The following is a 21,029-nucleotide window of genomic DNA, read 5'->3' as shown; positions in this document are numbered from 1 at the left end:
GGTCTGCTAAATATTGTCATCGACCAATGTGGAAAAAGCATTCTTGGTTTTGTTGAGGTGTTCCTACCTAAACTTGTGTGAGTTATATGTTTTCATCCACCGTGATGCATTTTTAAATTACAATCTTTATCATGGTGTAGTCGGCTTGTGGTTTAAACATCCCATTTAAACTCAATGGAGACGCACTATGGGAACACAATGCCAAACTAGTATGGTGGAATTTTTTGTTGTTCTCTCATCTCTGGAGAACGAGACCATCTGTTCCTTGGTATGTTGTTTACATCCAACACCGAAGCCATAGATAACATATGCTGTTTGTCATTCAAATCCAATGAAAGAAGTCCCATATAAATGGAAATACAAAATGTTATCTTTGAAGTCTCTTGGCCGCCATGTTGTATAACTAAGTAGGAAAATTGTAGTGTGCTTTCAAGTACTTCATACATGCTGTAGCATACATAAGTACTTAAAATATAATTTTATATTGGGCACCTATCTTCAAGTATACACATGCTTTGGCATGCATAAAAGCACTTAGGTGGTGAGATGGTGAGAACTTCAGAGCTTTGTAAGAATCGCAACACACCACCGCTCTTTCTTGTGCATGTTCTGTAGCTTGTTAAGAGACAAGAAGGCTTGAGTAATCACATCACATTTGTATGTGCGATATTAATACACTATCTCTCCGGCTTTAATTAAAAGATAAACACAACACGTTGTTCAAGGTGCTTAACAAGAGGCTTCATTTCAGCAGTAGGAGGGTTCCCGCTGGTTGAATCAACGTTGTTTCCATTAAAATGTAATTACATTGAACCAATGTGGAATAGACGTTGAAATGATGTCTGTGCCCGGTGGGTTTTCACCCTCTTGCTACTTCAGAATGTTAGAAAACGGATTAGTTTCTCATTAGATTGTAGCACCAACTCCCTGCTGGTTGGAAAAGGTAATATGGAGAGGAACTGTACTCCTCTGTAAGGTTAAACATGTGCTCTCAACATCCTAAGAAATGTTTCTTTCTAAAGAGAGTCCGTTATAGAAAATATGACTCCTGCACACGGTATTACGTCTGTAGTGTGTACGTTGTTTATTGTGTATTTCTAAAGAGTGCTTTATAGAAATGTCAAGTAAAAGTATTCATTAGTTACTCAGGTCTGACACAAGAGTATGTGGAATATATACAGTACCAGTCAAAAGTTGACACCTACTCATTCCAGGGTTTTTCTTTATTTTTTTACTATTTTACTAATAATAGTGAAGACATCAAATAATATGGACTTGGTCTTTTACCAAATAGGGCTATCTTCTGTATATCAACCCTACCTTGTCACAACACAATTGATTGGCTCAAACGCATTAAGAAGGAAAGAAATTCTACAAATTAACTTTTAACAAGGCACACCTATTAATTGAAATGCATTCCAGGTGACTACCTCATGAAGCTGGTTGAGAGAATGCCAAGAGTGTGCCAAGGTGTCATCAAGGCAAAGGGTGGCTACTTTGAAGAATATCAAATATCAAATATATATAAAATATACCACTTTTTTGGTTACTACATGTTTCCATAAGTGTTATTTCATAGTGTTGATGTCTTCACTATTATTCTACAATGTAGAAAATAGTAAAAATCAAGAAAAACCCTTGAATGAGTCCAAACTCTTGACTGGTAGTGTACGTTTACTGTCCCTTGTTCCATGTCCTGCCACTGTGCTGTTTTCAGAAGGTAACATTGGGTCAGCAAAGGTCAATATTGATTGATTCATAGATGCTTATTGACTTGTGAGTTCTCAGTGCCTTGTGTTTACACTCTAATATGGTACCATGCGTTATTATTGGAAAGAAATGATTGACAGCTCAATTGTTGTGTAATTCTTTGCACAACAGGAGAGTTCCCTTGAAATGTTTAAATAAACATTGGACAAACAATACTTCCTTAATATCGGTGGAACAAGACTGTGTGATGCCACTAAATCATCGGTGTTTTTCTATTTTACCTGTACAGATTGTCTGGCTGTGCTAGCCTACGTCTGCACAAAAGAGCCGTGAGGGGTTGAAAAGTCTGTGAGTTTTGCAAAAGATAATTACAAATAAAATTATTTGTGACACCCTGTGTTTTTTCAAGAACAAGTCTTACTTTTCTTTATGCATGTCTAATAACTCTCCCACCGTCTCCCGTAATGAAAAAATGGTCCCTCGTTTTCATGGTCATTGATTGAGTGTCAAGTGATTTGTTATTTTGAGGTGAGGTCAGAAGACCGAAGGTAGACATTTATATTGGAAGAATTAATCGCTAAGAAGACAAAAGCTTTTGTAAATAGACCAGTTGCTCAAATTGATTGTAGAAAGTAAGAGGGCGGTGAAGGCCGTTTGCAGTGGAAACCCAAACGCAGGTCTGTGATAAAGAGAACTCACTGTAGACTAAGTGGTTGTACAACTGCACCCCAACATCGGACTAGACGCTAAACATGATAAAATAACAGCCTACTGCCTGCAAAGAGCTACTTTATAACTAAGTGGCCTTAAGTAGTAGTGGCGGTTGTAGTAAGAATTATTTGTGGGGGGCTTGTCGGCTGCCTGCCTGAAAGTGTGTGGAAGATAATTTGAGTTTGGCTTCTAAAGTAATGAAAAGGTCTGTAATGGATACAAAATCAATATGACCCAATTGCTCCACCAGTGAAACAAGCTGAATCCATTTATTTGGAATAGGAAGATGTACCTTGAGGAAAAAAAAGACCACTGCACCATTACAATGCTTTTTGTGGTACAAAACTTGTTGGAGAGAAGCCAAGGTAGAGAACAGCTTGGTGTGTAATCTATCACACTATTCCACGTAGGATCTCCAACCGTTTGGATCTGAGGACTAAACTGAACACGGTAGATGGCATGGACTGCCTAGATGATTGATCACTAACATATTCTAAACAGGTGTTCGATATTATGATAAATTACCTACTGTAACATGATAAAACATGATATGATCATGGAAAATATTTAACTCCTCATAATGGGAAATTGGATTGATTACTAACATATTCTTAAGATTATGATAAACTACATAGTGGAACTTGCATGATAAGGAAGCCACTCATCACAATGTGAATTTTACATCACTATATCCACAGCTGCTCATTTCACTTTCTAAATTAGATGATTAGATGTTCTTTTTAAGACTGGTTATTAATGTAAGTCATATCACTAATCTTGTCATTATGATGTTAATCAGAGAGAGTGATTAAGATCCTGCATAATTATCATGTTTCTTTACTCTCCAATTAATATGTATTATATATTGTAATTCTATTATACATTAATATGTATAACACCTAATGGTTATAGTATATCTGAGGTTGATTGTAGTTGATATGGCAAATATATCAGGGCACAAGGCGAGACCCAGATGCAGACACAGGAGGCAGATGGTTGGAGTCTTAGAGGGTTTTTGATCCAAAAAGGAGTAGGCAAGAGAAAGGTCGTGGACAGGCAAAAGGTCAAAACCAGTTCAGAGTCCGGGAGGTACAGAGTTGTATGCAGGCTCAAGGTCAAGGCAGGCAGAATGGTCAGGCAGGCGGGTACAGAGTCCAGAAACAGGCAAGGGTCAAAACCGGGAGGACTAGCAAAAAGAGAATAGAGAAGACAAGAGAATGGGACAAACCATGCTGGTTGACTTGGACATACAAGACAAACTGGCACAGAGAGACAGGAAACACAGGGATAAATACACTGGGAAAAACAAGCGACACCTGGAGGGGGTGGAGACAATCACAAGGACAGGTGAAACAGATCAGGGTGTGACAAAATATAAAGTTGCTGTAATGAATTGAAGTTCTGAAACAGTTGACAGTGACAGAGTAGTTTTGATTTCAGGGTTATTGCCACCTGGTAAAATATGGTTTGTTCTCACTTGGAGCAAAGTTATCCATGAGTTATTATCCTGAACTCAATAGGATGTTCATCACTCAAATATAGGACAAAGGACAAGCCAACTTGAAAGATGTTAAATCAGTAGGAACATTACATTTAATTCAGTATAGCTTAATATGAGCCTCTGTCTTTCCATTTTGCGGCTTCGACTTAAGCATTTAAGACATCAAAGACTAGTATGACTTTTGGAGGTCCAAAAGTCATTAAAACTGTGCTTCTGATTATGACAAATTATGGACGGCAGAATTATGGATAACTGGTGCTCTATCATCTTTTCAAAAAGGGAAATGTTACAAGGACTTCAAAGAATTTAGGACATAAATTATAGTTTTATAAATCATTATAACTGCCGTATATTTTCATAAACATCAGAGATGCAGCCAAAAAGGAGAAGTTACTAAACTCTTAAAACAAGATTAACTTTTTTATTTTGGCTAGGATCACTGTATGTCTTTGCAGTGCATGCCTTGATAGACTCTGCAAATATTGATAGAATCCTCTCCATACCCAGAGATCCTATGTTCTAGGCTCTGACCCCTGCATGGTAAGCAACCTGGTCTCAGAGCATTTTCTATTATTCTATACGTAAATCCGTGTCTCTCCATTTAGTATAATATGTTACATATTAATATGTATGGTATGTGTTAATTTGTGGATGTCCATCACCCATATCACATGATATGTTACGATGTACAATTCGTATTATATGGTACGAATTACCAAAACGTACAATATCTTACACATTTGCAAAATCTATGATATGTTATGAATTTTTGCTAGTCGGCTAATGTTAGTTAGCTGGCTAACGTTAGCTAGGCTAGGGGTTAGGGTTAAGTTTAGAAGTTAGGATAATGGGTTAAGGTTAGGGTTAGCTGAAAGTGTTAAGGTTAGGGTTGGCGGAAGGGTTAGCTAACATGCTTTGTAGGTAGTTTAAAAGTTGTTAATTAGCTAAAATACTGTTGTCCGTGATGAGACATTTGAACTCGCAACTTTTGGGTTGCTAAACGTTCGCATTATACGCCCACCCATCCATCATGACCATTCCCTTAAGTAACCATCTATCTTATGTAACCATACTAAATGTGTGAGTCTCCTGGATATACATGTACTATGTTACGTCTAGTCTATGAGACCAGGCTTTGGTAAGATGACTGAACTCTGTATACAGTGCACTTGGAAAGTTTTCAGACCACTTGACTTTTTACACATTTTGTTACGTTACAGCCGAATTCTAAAATGGATTAAATGTCATTTTTTATAGAATCAGAACAGTGTACATGGCTTAAGTGTATAGAATCAGAACAGTGTAGATGGCTGAACTCCATATAGAATCAGAACAGTGTAGATGGCTGAACTCCATATAGAATCAGAACAGTGTAGATGGCTGAACTCCGTATAGAATCAGAACTGTGTAGATGGCTGAACTCTGTATAGAATCAGAACAGTGTAGATGGCTGAACTCTGTATAGAATCAGAACAGTGTAGATGGCTGAACTCTGTATAGAATCAGAACAGTGTAGATGGCTGAACTCTGTATAGAATCAGAACAGTGTAGATGGCTGAACTCTGTATAGAATCAGAACAGTGTAGATGGCTGAACTCTGTATAGAATCAGAACAGTGTAGATGGCTGAACTCTGTATAGAATCAGAACAGTGTAGATGGCTGAACTCTGTATAGAATCAGAACAGTGTAGATGGCTGAACTCCGTATAGAATCAGAACAGTGTAGATGGCTGAACTCTGTATAGAATTAGAACAGTGTAGATGGCTGAACTCTGTATAGAATCAGAACAGTGTAGATGGCTGAACTCTGTATAGAATTAAAACAGTGTAGATGGCTGAACTCTGTATAGAATCAGAACAGTGTAGATGGCTGAACTCTGTATAGAATCAGAACTGTATAGATGGTTGAACTCTGTATAGTAAATGATCATGAGTATCAAGCTGTCCGCTGTGTTCTGTTCTCACAGCAGCATGACATCACAAGGCGATCTGAGCTCCCTCGCTGGCCACTCACTGCTCGCTATCATGAGTGTGCTTACTGTTTGGAGGGGCTGGTCGTGTGTGTCTGTCTGCCAGGAAATGGGAGGTGGGCATTGGAGGCAAAATGTGCTGTGAGAAAATAAGCTGGCCTAATCAATAACGTAGACAAACAAATAACACCTTTGACAGTGTCTCCAGTCCCCTGTATTACTAGCTACCACACACAGCTAATTAACATTTAAGGAGGGGGTCGTATTAGCCTGTGTGCGTGTGAATTTGCACGTCTGTGGACCTGCCTGCCCATGCCACAGACGAGACATGCAACCGAAGTCTAGATCAGGCGTGGGCAAACTACGGCCACGGACTGCTCCACAGCCCATTCAATCCGGCCCGCGGGAGGTTTGAGAAAAAAAATGAATGGGGGAAATTATTATTTTGGGTTAAAAACATTCCAGGCCACTCTTGTATGTCTAAAACTAGATAGAAAGCATGTAGGAATTATAAAGGACCTATATATTTTCAAATAACTGCCCTTTTTCTTGCCCGCAAATTGCTTTTGACAAACAAATTGGTCCGTAAATAAAATAGTCTCGTTCTTGGTTGAATTTTGAAATCTCAATGTGGCCCTCGAGCTAAAATGATTGCCCACCTCTGATCTGGATGTACCCTCTGTGCTGAGATGGACCTTAAATCAATGGCTGTCGCTTGGCATTGGAATGAGGAGCCTGCAGCATTTTCTCAAGCTCTCCTCATAAAAGGGCAATTGCACCACTTTTCAACCTCATTTTCATTATTTCCAGCACAATACCAGTGTTTGAGTATGTGAAAACTTCAGCATTTTGTTGGGAAAAAAATATAAAGTAAAAAAGTTCTACCCGATGACATCATCAAAAGTGAAAGCATTTTTAAGAAGTCATTTTCAAGCACTATGAGATTCGCGGTGACGTGGGGATCAAGAAAATACCCTCCCCTGACTAGCAACTCTCTGCACGTTTAAAAAATCACTGATTTTAATCCTGATTTTAATCCTACCCTGTGATGTCACAGCAAAGAATATTTTAGGAACTTTATTCTTATCTTTTTCACCACAGATCATGGAAATGCCATCTGGTGCTAGAGAAAATGAATATCAGGTTGAAAAGTGGTGGACTTGCACTTTAAGAGTATAGGGAGAGCCCACCACCATTCCCTTTTTGTTTCTATACATGAATATTTCATCACTAGCACGCTCCTATTTAGGAGGCAATATTGTTGCTGTGGGGCACCAATTATGAGAACAGTAAACCCTGAGATCAATCAAGTCTGGGTTTCATTTGCTGGGTGGTTTGGTTAGGGGACTGATGATTGGCGGTAAGGTGTGTGTGTGTGTGTGTGTGTGTGTGTGTGCCCCCACCTTCCAGTTATGTGAATGCTATCAGAAGCACATTCCCAGATTCCCATCCACATGCAATACATATCAATCTCAATGTATCAATCCCAGTCCCTGCCTCGGCTTTCACTTTTCCCTGAGTACGTTTTAAAGTCTAATTTACAGTTGGGTAAAGCCAGTCAAAGCCAATGATGTCGCTTTGTCCAATCTGACTTTCTGTGACATGCAGTAATGGCGTGGTGTTAGATGGATTTGCTAGAGACTGTACATCAGAGGTCATAAAGTCAAGACAGACAGTAAACCCAGGATGAATCCAGGGGTGCAACTTTCAGTGGGACGGGGGGTCAGGCCCCCCCCCCCACATTCTGAAATGTTTGTCTCCCCCAGTTTTAGCATTGAAATGTGATTAGAAAGGAGGCAACGGTGTGCTTTAGGACCAGGTGGACACCTCCGAGTGGTCTGGTAGGCTGTTTGGAGTGTTTATCCGATTTGATTTTATATATATATATATATATATATATATATATATATATATATATATATATATATATATATATATATATATATATTTTATATATATATATATATATATATATATATAATATATATATATATATATAGTTGAAGTCAGAAGTTTACATACACTTAGGTTGGAGTCATTAAAACTCGTTTTTCAACCACACTCCACAAATTTCTTGTTAACAAACTATAGTTTTGTCAAGTCGGGTAGGACATCTACTATGTGCATGACACAAGTCATTTTTCCAACAATTGTTTACAGACATATTATTTCACTTATAATTCACTGTATCACAATTCCAGTGGGTCAGAAGTTTACATACACTAAGTTGACTGTGCCTTTAAACAGCTTGGAAAATTCCAGAAAATTGTCATGGCTTTAGAAGCTTCTGATAGGCTAATTGACATAATTTGAGTCAATTGGAGGTGTACCTGTCGCTGTATTTCAAGGCCTAACTTCAAACTCAGTGCCTCTTTGCTTGACATCATGGGAAAATCAAAAGAAATCAGCCAAGACCTCAGAAAAAAACTATAGACCGCCACAAGTCTTCATTTGAAAACGCCTGAAAGTACCACGCTCATCTGTACAAACAATAATACGCAAGTATAAACACTATGGGACCACGAAGCCATCATACCGCTCAGGAAGGAGACGTGTTCTGTCTCTTAGAGATGAACGTACTTTGGTGCGAAAAGTGCAAATCAATCCCAGAACAACAGCAAAGGACCTTGTGAAGATGCTGAAGTAAACGGGTACAAAATATCTATATTCACAGTAAAATGAGTCCTATATCGATATAACCTGAAAGGCCGCTCAGCAAGGAAGAAGCCACTGCTCCAAAACCGCCATAAAAAAGCCAGACTATGGTTTGCAACTGCACATGGGGACAAAGATTGTACATTTTGGAGAAATGTCCTCTTGTCTGATGAAACAAAAATATAACTGTTTGGCATAATGACTGTCATTATGTTTGGAGGAAAAAGGGGGATGCTTGCAAGCCGAAGAACACCATCCCAACCATGAAGCACGGGGGTGGCAGCATCATGTTGTGGGGGAGATATAATAATCTGCCCCCCCCCCCCACTTCTAAAACCAAAGTTGCACCCCTGGATGAATCTACACTACCAGTCAAAAGATTTAGAATACCTACTCATTCAAGGGTTTTTCTTTATTTTCACTATTTTCTACATTGTAGAATAATAGTGAAGACGTCAAAACTATGAAATAACATATGGAATCATGTAGTAACCAAAAAAGGGTTCAACAAATCAAAATATATTTTGTATTCTTCAAATAGCCACCCTTCACCTTGATGACAGCTTTGCACACTCTTGGCATTCTCTCAACCAGCTTCACCTGGAATGTTTTTCCGACAGTCTTGAAGGAGTTCCCACATATGCTGAGCACTTGTTGGCTGCTTTTCCTTCACTCTGAGGTCCGACTCATACCAAATCATCTCAATTTGGTTGAGGTCGGGGGATTGATTCCATATGTGCTATTTCATAGTTTTGATGTCTTCACTATTATTCTACAATGTAGAAAATAGTAAAAATAAAGAAACACCCCTGAATGGGTAGGTGTTCTAAAACCTTTGACCGGTAGTGTATATGTAAATATAAATATCTATATTCAGTAGTGGCATAGGACTGTAGTACAGGCCATGAACGAAACGTAAACAAACCCAGAGAAAAAATGTGTAATAGCATAAAAATTAATGTGTAAAATGACCACGGTCTCCAAGGCAACATGAAACAAGTTTATTTTCCCTTATCTGCTGGCTTGCATATTGAGATACAGTTGAACGGTAACATGCAGTGTAAGATTTTATTTATTTAGATGCAAATTGAGGCATAGGGGTTTTAATCCTTAGTCGCAAGGCTGTATTGTGCATCAGTGGCTTCCCTTGTGCTCTGTAAATGTATGATGTTATTTGTGATTCAAATGGCTCTCACCAGAGGCAGTGAAGGGTGTACAGTACCTGTTAGTTACTGTATTGTCAACATTTTACTTATATCTTCCAGTGGGGTTTATGCTGTACTGCCCTAGACTGGTCTCAGGTCTGTTTGTGCTGTCTTGCTAAATTGGTGTGACAATGACCATACAAGGTGGCAAGATGGCACAAATTGATCTGGGACTAGGCCAATAACCATACAAACTGGCTAGACGGCACAAATTGATGTGGGACTAGGCTAATATTTCCCTTCAGGTACTATTGTTTTTTTTCAAGGTGGTTGATATTCTCGAAAACCTGACCCTAGGCAACAGTGGCTAAGGTCTGGTTTCAATGACGGACTCTTTTGTCAACTTTGATGAGGACAAAAAATAATATTCCGGAGTGGGTCCTCTTCAGACACTACCCCAACAAATCATGAGGCAGACATGCCAGAACGTCGCGATTCGAAACCAAAGTTGTGGTTTTAGTGAATACCTTATTTACATAAGTATTCAGACTGCTATGAGACTCAAAATTGAGCTCAGGTGCATCCTGTTTCCATTAATCATCCTTGAGATGTTTCTACAACTTGATTGGAGTCCACCTGTGGTAAATTCAATTCATTGGACATGATTTGGAAAGGCACACACCTGTCTATGTAAGGTCCCACAGTTGCCAGTACATGTCAGAGCAAAAACCAAGCCATGAGGTGGAAGGAATTGTCCGTAGAGCTCCAAGACAGGATTATGTCAAAGCACAGATCTGGGGAAGGTACCAAAACATTTCTGCAGCATTGAAGGTCCCCAGGAACCCAGTGGCCTCCATCATTCTTAAATGGAAGAAGTTTGGAACCACCAAGACTCTACGGACAACCATCTCTGCAGCACTCCACCAATCAGGCCTTTATGGTACAGTGGTCAGACGGAAGCCAGTCCTCAGTAAAAAGCACATGACAGCCCGCTTGGAGTTTGCCAAAAGGCACCTAAAGACTCTCAGACCATGATAAACAAGATTCTCTGGTCTGTTGAAACCAAGATTGAACTCTTTGGCCTGAATGCCAAGCGTCACGTCTGGAGGAAACCTGGCACTATCCCTACAGTGAAGCATGGTGGTGGCAGCATCATGCTGTGGCAATGTTTTTCAGCAGCAGGGACTGGGAGACTAGTCAGGATCGAAGGAAAGATGAACTGAGCAAAGTATAGATAACTCCTTGATGAAAACCTGCTCAGGACCTCAGACTGGGGCGAAGATTCCCTTTCCAACATGACAGCGACCCTAAGCACACAGCCAAGACAACCCAGGAGTGTCCTTGAGTGGCCCAGCCAGAGCCTGGACTTGAACCCAATTGAACATCTCTGGAGAGACCTGAAAATAGCTATGCAACGACACTCCCCAACCAACCTGACAGAGATTGAAAGGATCTGCAGAGAAGAATGGGAGAAACTCCCCAAATACAGGTGTGTCAAACTTGTAGTATCAAACCTAAGAAGACTCGAAGGCTGTAATCGCTGCCTAAGGTGCTTCAATAAAGTACTGAGTAAAAGGTCTGAATACTTATGTAAATGTGATATTTTTTTATTTTTATACATTTGCAAACATTTCTAAACTTGTTTTTGCTTTGTCATAATTACCTACCTAAGATGAACCCTTGATTCATAATTCAACTATTCATAATTCAAGTGACTCACAGGTGTGCATGTATGATGCAAGTTATGCTATGGGTTCTGTTTACAGTTTTGGTATACTGCATTGTGACCACACATACAGAACCTGATGTATTATTGTCTATGATTGTGACAGTCCCATTTGATGAATTCAAAACAAGCCCTGGTAGATGGAGGCCCTGACCCCATCAGCACTTAGTCCCAGTGAACAGAGAGGGAGGGACGAACACTGCTTGCTCTCCCGTTAACCTCTCTGCCCTTCATTATGCTGGCTTGGTTGGTACACTTCTCCCTGTGGATGGTTCCTAGAGGAGAGAAGGCAAACATATAGCTGCATGTGTTTCTCTCTAGTGTTCCATTCAAATTTCTGTTAGCTGTGTTAGCTCTGTTGTTAGGTTGTTAGCCGTGTTAGCTGTGTTGTTAGGTGTCGTGACGTTGTATTAGTTAATGTGACGACTGTTGCTCATCGAATGATTAAAGGTTACTAATTGCGTGATTAAATGAATCAAGCAAATGTTAACTCATTAACCTGGGGCACCATGGGAAAATTTGTTTTATTGAGTTTCTATTTCCCAAATTAACTCAAAGAATATCAGAATATCGATTTTACAACAGTCGCTAATTAATCAATTTCCTCTACAGTCTCATTCTGAACGTCGTATAATCCGGGAATCTATAAATAAACATTTGGGTGCATTCGTCAGCTATGCTTATTTTAACCCTAGCCTTGCCCCGAACTGCCGCTCTTATGGGTCAGAATATAATGATGTAATTACGTGTTGAAGGTCTCAGATGGGAAGCTCCGCATGGGTCGTTTAGGCTTCTCAATGACGCACTTCTCCGGCGCAACTCTCTGGTTGTCCTCACGATGTCAGTGTTCTTTTGGCTTAGTGGTCCGATTCCTCGCCCTTGCTCTGATAGGGGTCGTCTGAGGACAGACAGCTCTGTAGCTCAGAGCTCACAGCGTAGATATCACGATTCGATGGGGAGTGTAGGCTAGGTGGTTCGGCTTGAATTCACCCGCTTAGACACGGCTACTCATCCATAGCATGGGTAGAAAAATATTTCTTTGTCTTCTTCCTTGTGTTGCGTTTTGGGGTTCATTGACTTTTTAGACCTTGGCTGCAGCTTGGGTCACTTAGTCTGTTCTGTTCATTCTTAACCCCCATGTCTTATACCCTCAGGTCAGAAGTGGGCGTAACCGCCTTTATGGCAATTCTCTGGGCATACCAAGTTAAGAGGCAAGGTCTAGATTTTACTCAAATCCAATTTTAGACAACTAACTTCACATTTCATCTTTACCAAAACATTCTCTTTGATTTAAACATTTTCCACACAACGTACAATGTACAAACATCAGGCATATACTGGGAAAACTCTTAACGTTACAATGTTTTCGTAATTACATCACCTATTAACCTTTAGTAACAACACAAAAATGACATACATTTTCATATTCCATCTATCGTCATGACCACCATTGTGGCTGACGGAAACCATTGTTCCAAAGTCCCTTTATTGCATGTTTAATGTTCTGAGGCTGGTTTTCCATAGTAAGAGGACAAAGGAATTTTGTCTGTGGCGTAAGATTTATCATGGGCGTGAGGGGTCATAAAACCCCCACATCTTCAGACACCTAGATCTCTCCTCCTCTGTTGGGGGTGAGAGATACTCTGTAGGGTTGTGGTCTCCTGTAACCTGACCTGAATCCGGACAGTCATGACAGTCCCCCGCTGGTAGGTTCAACTTGGAAGGATTCTGCATGTTGCAACCCACTATAAGAATGACCATCGGATGTCCTGGTTTGTGGATCATAGCAGCCCCCCCCACCCCCTTGGTGGTTCACCCTGGTAGGATTTCCGCAAGCTGCGGATCACCACCAGAATGGACCTGGGAGATCCGGCAGGGGCTCTGTGTTCCGGCCCGTCGTCCGGTTATCCCGGCTAGTGGACCTAGGCATTAACTTGGCAGACGTTAATAACGCACAACACTCAGGCAATACATCATTACATTTCCTCCCCAAATGAGCGGCGTTTTGGCTCTACTGCTTCCTAAGTGTCAAAGGAAATGAAACGAAAAATTGGAATAGAAACATGAAAGTATACAAAATGTGTCTACCACACCTTAATCATCTAATATGGACTATGTTCTATATATGTCCAAGGTCTTGGCTAAATGGCTCTATCATGGCATTGTCTCTAATGTCATGTCTAGGGTGATCCTACTTGCAGGTGGGTAGTTAAGGCACTTGGAAAAACTTGGCCCCTGAAGGCCAAAGCTTACATCGGGGACATTACTGGGCTGACCTAGCGAGTTCGGGAGAGGAGGCTGGGACTGGGCCCCCTAAGGGGGTTTCAGGATCCATTGCCAACTTTCCAAAAATCGGGATCGCTTCCGTACCACGGGTGATCCTAGTATAAGACCTCATTAGGTCTTCCATTGCACGTGTGTGCCTGTGTACGTAGTAGGTGCACACGCCAAGGGAAATAAGACCAAGGATCATAGTAACAGTCAGGATACTGTCCGGCACCGTCCAAGAGCAGGCGACAGACCAATCTATTGGTCTGTAGTCAGTCGGGTCGACTAAAAGTGCCTCATCCAGTATGCTAAGATCAACAGTAATGGGTCCCTTGTACTGGATTTGGTATTGAATGGCTTGTGGTAACTCAAGGGAACGTTTAGCAAAAGCGTCCTGCATTTCAATCTCTGTGTCTATCCTGTCGTCGGGAAGTTGGTATAGAGCGAGGTCGTCTATGTGAATAATCGCCCCCTCTGGTACCTTAACAAAAACAGTCTGGTTGGGGAGGTTCAATTGGGTGATGGAGTCATGGCGTTTGTAAGTCATAGTGGCGGACGCGAACGGTGTGTTGACCAACCATCGGTTCCCTACCACCTCCACTTGTGTGGTGGTGGCCCCATCCCTGGCTGTTAGTTTGGCTCTACAGCATTCTTCGCTGGTGATAGCTTTAATACCACAAAGACGCTCAGTGTTATCCCTGACAAACGGTTTGCTAGGACAGAGGTAGTGGACATCTTTGGTTAGAGTACACATTAGCAGGTTAGGGGTGAGATAGAAATCTGGGTTCTTTTCCTGGTAAGCTACAACTGGGGGCGTGGCAATCTTGATGTGGGTACTGTCGTGCCAAAATCCTGTATTAAGAACCGTTTTCAATTTATAGATATTCTCCAGTTCAACAACCGGCAGCGTCAGTAGAAAACCCACTTCATTACGATCAACATCAACGTATATTGGGATGGCCGACCCCAGACTATAGGCCAAATGTGACTGTAACGGCCTTATCGTGGTTGAAGTAGCTGAGGTCAATATGTCGTGCACCATTGAGAGGGGCACTAGATATGAGGGGATTCTATTCATGGCCAAGTGGTCCACAGAAGAGCTAACTTAACGGAGAAAATCCTCCAGTAACAATCGTACCAATTGGACATGGGCATAGTCATGGTTCATGACCTCTGCTAGCTTTCCTACAGACAGGATAGTTTTGTTCAGGAGAGTAGCGTGTGTGTTGACCACCAGAATAGTGTCCTGGAGAGACTTTCCCACATGTTGCAACCTGAGGGCCTGTGCCTTCATCTGCTGCTGGATACGTGGCATCTCTTCAGTAATCTCCCTAACATTTCTCTTGACTGTGGCTAGACTGACTGCGTTGACGGCAGTGGTACCTAGGGCAAATAGTGACCCTATGGCTGCCCCTATCGATAGTAGCGCCCCGACGAATCGTTTTTCTCGCCTGGGCTCGGCTAGTTCTGACTGGGTTACTGTGAACTTTTGGAGTTGGGCCAACATATGGGCAGTGTCTAGCTGGGCGTGCTTAATTGCCTGGCTGGTCCAGTCAGCCCCGGCCCAACTCAAATGTGCCGCATGTGGAATGTGTTGGTGGTACACATTCTCTGCATCTAGGCGGACATATACCCTCTGCATGTGTACTCTGCAGTTAGTTATGAGGAGTCCTGGATCGTCGCGGAGAACGATTCCCATAGGGGGTCCATTCGTGATTACGTCTGCTGGGTTGGTTTTGACCAGGGCGCAGAGTGTCAGGATCATCCAAAGGAACTCCATCCTACAGAAACGCATAATCAGAGATTGTTGGATTATTTCAGTTATTTGTATTTGTAAACAAAAATGTTTTGACAACTATTTTTCTGATTTTCTTATTTTGAAACAGTACAGCGCAGGACGATATCAATAGTGACAACAGATGTATATCTGGTAGCTGGGAAGAGAATAAAAGATATTAGGTGCAACGTACTGATCTCCTGGAAGGGATCAGCAGAGGGTACTTAAGAATTTTCTTAGTTCCTCTGGCTTTGCTAGGGTTTTATATATTCGGTGCTGGCTAGCACCCCTTCTATTCCCATGGGGGGAGTGTACAACTTGATTTGGTTCCGGTGGACCCACTTTAATGTGGCGTTTTGTCGACCTTTGTTGATTTTGATCTGGTAAGCTACAGGTGATAGCTTCACCACAATCTCATGTGGCCCCGTCCAGTGGGTCAGGAACTTTGTTGCGACGCCCGCGGGTTTGGTGTATATGTAGTACCACACCTTATCCCTGACCTCGAACACCTGTTGTGAGGCTTTTTTGTTGTAATAGGTCTTGTCACCTTCTGCACTTCTTTCCAACTGTCCTTGAGCATACGCAAAGGTAGTCTGGACATGGTTCCGCAAGTCGGTCACGTATTGATGAGCCGTGTTGGCGGTGGTTGCGGCGACATCTCCCGGTTGGTACAGGAGATGCAGTGGAAGTGTCATTTGCCGGCCCGTCATCATCTCGAAGGGTGTTATTCCTGTAGACCTGTTGCGTGTGGCTCTGATCGCCATCAGTACCAATGGGAGTTTGAGGTCCCAATCTTTGTGGTTGGCTGCCACATATTTCTTCAAGATTCTGACGATTGTTTGGTTGCTCCTTTCTACCCTCCCCGAGCTCGTAGGGTGGTATGCGATGTGGAGTTTAGCTTTGACTCCCAGAAGCCTCCACAGTTCGGTCATTACAGCTGCCGAAATGTGGGTTCCTCTGTCGCTGTCCACGGTTTCTCCTGGCAGGTCGAAACGACTGAAAACGTGTTTTAGCAAAAGAACGGCTGTGGTTTCCGCTGTGTCATTGGTCGCCGGCAGGCACTCCACCCACTTTGTGAATGCGCAAGTCACTGTGAGGAGATACTTATTGCCTCTGGCCGGCCTGGCAACTGGGCCGACCCAGTCGATCTGGATCGAGCTCCAGGGGTAAGACACACCCTTGCGTTGCAAGGGTGCTCTGTGAAGTGGCTTGGAGGGTTGAAACTGACAGCAAACTAGACACCCCCTCACGTATTGTGCCACGTCTTGTTCCATGTGAGGCCAGTAGGCCACCTGTCTCAATGTTTCACATGTAGCCTTGACCCCCCTATGGCCTCCACATGGCTTGTCGTGGGCATGGGCTATTATTATCCCCCTCTGTGTTTTAGGAACCACCCACCTTCGAGCGGTGTCGGTTTCTGAAACATACACCAGTAGGTCATCTACAAGTGTGAGGTGCTGTTTAGTTGCGTACAGCGAACGCCAGTCGTGTGAACCTGCCAAAGCCAGTTTGGACACTGGGTGGTTGACAGGATCCAACAGGAACACCATCAAAGTGGCGAGGGACTCATCTTGGTGTTGCATTACTACCAGGTCGCCATTCAGGAATGAATGCGTTAGCAACACATTATGTTCGTGCAAAGACGTATTCCGTGGTGCTACATGGCTTCGCGTTACCGCAGACACCATAGCTTCTTCAGTGGTTTTTTCGTCTCGAGCATCAAACACCCAAGGGGTGCCGTGAATTGCACCGGATTTCGCCATGCTGTCGGCATGGTTGTTGCCAAGTTTGTCACGACCAGGTGATTTGGAGTGTCCCTTGACTTTCTTCCAATACACCTGTATGTCGTGTTTGGTGATGAGGTCATCACAAGCTAGAATGAGCTCTTTGTTTTTCACCTCTTTACCACTTGAAGTAGTCATGTGCTTTTGTTTCCAAAACGGCAAGTGGCATAAGAAGGTGAGTCTCGCGTAGTTTGAGTCGGTGCAGATCACCAGTTCTGACAATTCGTGTTTCACCGCCGTTTGCAGGGTGATCAGCACGCCAGCCACTTCTGCAAACCGGCTGGTCTTGTTGCCAAGCTGAAATTGAAGTAGTTTGCACGGAATGCCGTTGTGCCATACCAATCCCACCCCAGCTTGCAAGTGGTCTAGATGGCGATAAGAACAGCCATCTACAAATGCCATCGGCATGTCGAGACACACGTTCTCTTCGAAGTAGTGATGGTTCGAAGGCAATGGCGGAGCGATGTCACGCGGGGGTGGTGCGGAGTTGGTTTCATCATCACCACAGTGTTGACACACCGCCAAAGCACTGCCCAAAGACAGGTTTTTCGCTTTTGCGTAGTTGATTACTACATCATGGCTCTACAGCGTCATGAGCCAAGCCGCTATCCTGCTGTTGTGTAAAGCACCCTCACGGATTCGTTGGCTTTTCAGAAAAGTCACAGGCTGGTGACATGTTTATATGATCACCTTTTGTCCGCCGACATAACTGGTGAAGTGTTTGATTGCCCAGACTGTCGACAGCAGCGCTTTTTCGCAGTCTGAGTATTTGTCTTCAGCAGGGTTGAGTGTTTTGCTCGCGTAATCAACCACACGTTTGTCTTGGTTGTATTTTTGGTACAACCCAGCGCTAAGGCAGTGCTCTGAGAAACCGACTTCCAAAAATAATGTCTTGTCTTTGTTGGGGTATACCAGGCAGGGTGCCTCGCAAAGCAGGTTTTTCAAGGAAGCCACAGCTTCGTTGTGAGTGGCATGCCAAACGAATGGGGTGTCTTTCTGAAGAAGACGAGTCAACGGTTTTGACAAGTCGGCGTAGTTTTCGATGAATTGACGGGAGTAATTACATCCTCCCAAGAAGCTGCGCACCTCGGGAAGGTTTGTAGGTGTTTTGATGTTGCGGACTGCTTGGATTCTGTTAGACTGTGGCAGAATGCCCTCGGCACCCACCAGAAGCCCAACATAGTTTACCTTGGTCCTGCACCATTGTCCTTTCATGATGGCCAACTTAGCCCCTGCAGTCCCGAGTTGGGTGAGAACGTGGTCCATTTCATTGAGGTGATGTGACCAAGTCTCACTTCTCATGAGAACGTCGTCCATGTACATTATCGTCCCCCTAGAGGCTGCGTCTGGCATTGCCTTGTGCAGGAAGATGTTGAACTCTGAGGGGGAGTTCGCATACCCGAATGGGCAACGATTGAACATGAAGAGCTTGTTCGAGAAAGAGAAAGCCAACTTGTGTTGGTCACGAGGGTTGACTGTCATGGTCCAGAAATCATTTGCCACGTTGACGGTGGAGAAGTACTTGGCGTTTGCCACCTTTGGCAACTCTTGGTCGAGCTGTGTCATTGGCCAACGAGACAACGGAACCAGTTTGTTGAGTTGTCTATAGTCAATGGTAAGACGCCATTTACCCGTTGGTTTTAGAACGGGCCACACGGGAGCGCTGTACGTACTGTTACATTCCCTGATTATCCGTTTAGCTAATAAGGAATCGATAATCTCTTGTACCGCTGCGTATGCTGCGAGCGGGATTTTGTATTGTCTAACAAACATAGGAGTTGCTCCGGGTGGCGTAGGAATACGCACCAAATGGATACCCGTAACCCCGCAATCCAGCGAGTCTGTCGACCAGATCTCACAGTGTTTGTTAAACAATTCTCTCAACTGATAGCGTTCAGTGTCATTGACAAGAGCATCAGCCTCCGACAGTAGTTGTATTACCTGTGCATGGAAACCAGGATATGGTTCAGTGACATTGTACAGGTCTTCATTGGGTGGTGACGGCATGTCACTTTTGGAAGTGTCATCGGTTGTTACCTCACAAGAGTGTACTTCGCATGCAGGAGGAGACGTGATATCATCCTCCGTGACGATGGAGTATATTAACAGGTTGCTGTCAGAATCGACATCCAGACTGAACGTTGATGCGTCTTCAAGTGGCAATACGGGAGTTGGTGCGATTGCTTTTAACTGACAAGTAAACAGCGTACCTCCCTCGCCATCTAGGTCTAGGGAGGACGGAAGAGGCCCAATCACGGGAACAACCAGTTCAAAATCATGGAAGGGGTAATCAATCAATGTTCCTAGCTGAGTGTGCTGAGAAATGGAAATATCCGCTTGAGTCAGATTTTGTACCAGGAGGTAAGTGGATCTAGCGGTTAGTTCCAACAGTGGGTTGTCATTGATAGTTAGCCCCAAGTCGAATAGTTGCGGAGAGGGTTGGAAGAACGCAGTGGTGCCTTCCATCCGGTATCCAGGCGCCAGGTTCAGTCTTACAGAAACCTCTGTGGTTCTTGCCGGAATCAACATGGCGGACTCAGTTATCACCTTGCAAGCTTCAGGAATAGTCTGCCCGGATGCGAGTGTATCGAGTTTAACTCCCAATCTTACCAAAATGTCCGCAACCAGTAGGTAGTGAGATACTTCCTTGGTTCCAATGCGGATCGATAGCGCACACACCCCTATTGCGGTGAGCGTCGTCTGGGGAGTCGTTCCCAGTGGAAATCTAAACGTTTTCGCCACAAGGGGATGGCAGTTAGCCGTTTTCGAAATTTTGTTGAACATTTCCAAACTGATTGCATATTTTTCTGACCAGGTTGCCAGCCTGGTATCCTCAACCATAGTGCCGTTTAGGCACACGCCCCCTATCAGAGGAGGGCGGTAAGTGTCGGCTGGTGAATCACCCAAGCCACACAGGAAAACCTCATGTTCGGTTAAGTTCCGAGTTGAACTCACCTTGTCATTTGCCACCAATGGCGGGCTCATGGCCAAGTTCACTGGGTTTGCGTCAGATGCTGACGTCGAACCCACGTCGTTGCACAATGTATGGCAGGTAGCCTTGGAAGAATGCGGTGAAGTCAACAGAGTTGGCATAGGTATTTGTGACCAGATTTGATTGGTTTTCCAATCCATTAGCGGTACCAAACGGTCAATTAAATCAATCCCAATCAGCATCCGTTCGATTTCGATACACGGGGTGGATCAGTGACACGCTTTCGAAGTTGAGTTTAAGTAGGAGACGTTTGGTTAGGGGCGAGGTAGCTTGAGTGAAACCTCGAAGATTCGTATCGCAGTGTTCCGTTTTCAACCAACGTTTTGTTGGTGGTGCTCATCCAGCAAGGTTTCGGATACGAGGGAAATTGTCGAACCCGAATCCATCAGAGTGTGACAGGTCAAACAGTCCTCCAGGACTGTTCTAAGGTATGGGCTGTTCGAGTTGGTTTTTCTCGTCATATCCCCAACAAAATGGTGTGGGTTGGGAGAATGGAGCGGTTTGTAATCTGTGTCGATTTCCAAGACAGATAAGTCACCTACGTGACCCAGTGGGTCCTCTATCGGAATGGGAGAGGAATCATCTGTTGCAAAGCTGCTTATCTTGTGCATCTCCACATCCGTGTCCAAGTCTGTAGACAAAACCTGCGGGCGTGAGTTTCGGCGGACTTGGTTTCCAACGATTTTACGCCTAGTCATGATGACTTATCCTTGTCCTCTTTCTCAAATTTCTTACGATGCTGTACATCTCTTATCAGAGCTTCTATATCATTTCGGTTAGCATTTAGATC

This window comes from Salmo trutta, chromosome 4 (genome assembly GCF_901001165.1).
Source record: "Salmo trutta chromosome 4, fSalTru1.1, whole genome shotgun sequence".
NCBI lineage: Eukaryota > Metazoa > Chordata > Actinopteri > Salmoniformes > Salmonidae > Salmo > Salmo trutta.
The sequence above is the reverse complement of the archived record's forward strand: the minus strand, read 5'-3'. Positions refer to the sequence as shown.